This window comes from Rhea americana, unplaced genomic scaffold (genome assembly GCF_003343005.1).
Source record: "Rhea americana isolate MKP2758 unplaced genomic scaffold, rheAme1 scaffold_7, whole genome shotgun sequence".
Lineage (NCBI taxonomy): Eukaryota > Metazoa > Chordata > Aves > Rheiformes > Rheidae > Rhea > Rhea americana.
The window spans coordinates 8,971,577-8,973,872 of NW_028186867.1; positions in this window are offsets into that span (position 1 = coordinate 8,971,577).

The window sequence follows — 2,296 nt, forward strand, 5'->3', positions numbered from 1 at the left end:
GGGGGCCAAGACGTGGAGCACCTTAGCCCCCGAGTGGAGCACCTACCCCGGACCCAGCACTGCAGCGCGGCGGAGGGCTGCCCGAGATCGCCCCGCATTGGGAAGCACCTTGTTTCCTCTCTCTGCCCAACAGGTACCTGCCTCGTCGGCGAGGAGCGGAGCCGAGCAGTGAACCCTGCCCCCAGCCCCCGCCGGCGCGCACACACGCGCACACACTCGCCAGCCGCAATCAAATGCCAGCCAGCGGGGGAGGATTTCTCCCCGCGATCCTCAGCCGAGACCCCCGAGGCGGCGGCGTGGCCCTCGGCTGCAACTACACCCCCCCCCCCGCCGCACTTAGGGGGTGCTCCCCTCCCCTCTAAACCCCACACTCACTTGCCAAATGGGGCGCCCAGGGCGCTGAAGGAGCTCTCTGCAGACGGAGGTAGCGAGGTGCGCGCTGCTTCCGATGTCGGGTTGGTCGGCACCGCGGGCATCCCCGTGTACTTCTAGATGCAGATATACACCCCGTCGGTGCGGCTACAGAGAGAAACCTACAGTATGGTCTTCCACACAGAGAGGGAGAGACAARCATAGATACAACGAGTTTGTATATGCCTCTCTATCTAGCTGTATGTATGTAGAAGTTTGCATGCACTACATGTACATGCATATACATGTATACACACATATAAGGAATACTTGCAGAATGTATACACAGAGGAGGGAGGCATGCGTAGGCAGAATTATATGAATTTATGTATATAATGGAATCTTCAGAATAAATTAGGATTTTTTGCTGTGAGGACTAGGAAATGTGGTTGCAGCTATCTCCAGGGAGAGGTAGTTTGGGTCTGGACGTAGTGTGTCTTTCTACTCCACTAAGAACAACACAAATGTGATTTTTGACATCTTTAATTCTCTCCAGTTCTATGGAACTTTACATCAGGCACCAGGGTTATAAGAATATTCCCCTTTGCTTTCACAATTGGAAAATGACAGCATTTCACTTATATTACAATAAAGTAGAAACAAAAAATCCTCCTAGAGTGATCATTTTACTGTGATTTGAAATCTCTGGATTGTGAATCTTCGCTTTTTGCTCCCTTTGGTATTATTTCCAAGTTTTGAGGGAGTTGCTTTTAATTATGACATTACATTAAAAAAAAGTTCTACTGAAAGATGTAATCTTGCTTTTAGAATAGCTCCTATATAACGCTTAAAAGAACTGACTAGAATGAGTTCTTTTCCCTAATTTATTTATTGAGGGAACCAGACAGTTTAGAGAAAATCCACTGCGAGCCAGGCAATTAATTTCCAGTCATGCACTTTAGGTTCTTGCAACCTCAACTTCTCTTTAGTAGATTATACAGCAGTTCTTTCGTGTTGACTTTGGCTAATTGCAGTTACTGTGAATTGCTTATAATCACTTGTTATAAAAGTTGTGCTCTTTTCTGTCGCCAGCAGAGGAATACAGTTGAACTCCAGACCTCCTGCTGTCATGGAAAAATAATGGGCAGAATATGAAAGGCAGGGGAAGGAAGGATCTCTGGTATTGCCTTGGGATTCACCAGAAATAGCTGTGCGAAAGTGCCAGCTGGAAATGTTTCTTCAGATGCAGGCTAGTTTTGCAGCACGTTGATCTGCAGGTGTGAATAGTCTGCGTATACACCAGCGTTTGAGGGCAAGCGGGGCGAGGCGGGGGGTGAACGACCTCATCTCAGGGGTGGGAGGCAAAGCCCCGCGGTGTCGGGACGGGGCRTCCCACCGGCCCGGCTCCAGCCGCTGCTCCCCGCGCGGCTCCCGGCCACCAGCGCGAGTGGCTCGCTGCAACAAGAGCAAGGAGCGTTTGCCGGCATCCGAGGCTTTTTTGAGGGCTGTTGCTTATGAAAACAGCAGTTGGAGTGTGGAGTGCATGACAGCAACGTCCCGGCTTCAGAGTGCCCGAGCAGTTGGGRAGCGAGGATGTGCAGCAGCGTGCGAAGAGGCGTTTCACGGTCGCCGGCTGCCCCTTGGCTTGCCCCCTCGCACATGTGTATGTCTGTGTAAGCATGCATGCAACGCGTACTGGCAGCACAGGCCCAGCGGAGCGGGTGCCGGCCGCGGCGCCGGGAGCCCCAGGGGCAGGCGGAGAGCGGGGCGCGGCTCCGCGGCAGGGGCTGCTCCCCGCGCGGGGCCGCGGGCCTCTCGGCACCGCCCGCGACGAAAATATCCCCAGGAAAGGAAGAGCGCTGGCGAGCGGCGCCCCCGCCCCCGCTGGGGAAGCCGGGCTCCGGGCGGCCCCGCGGCAGGGGATGGCAGGGTGCCTCCGCCCTCG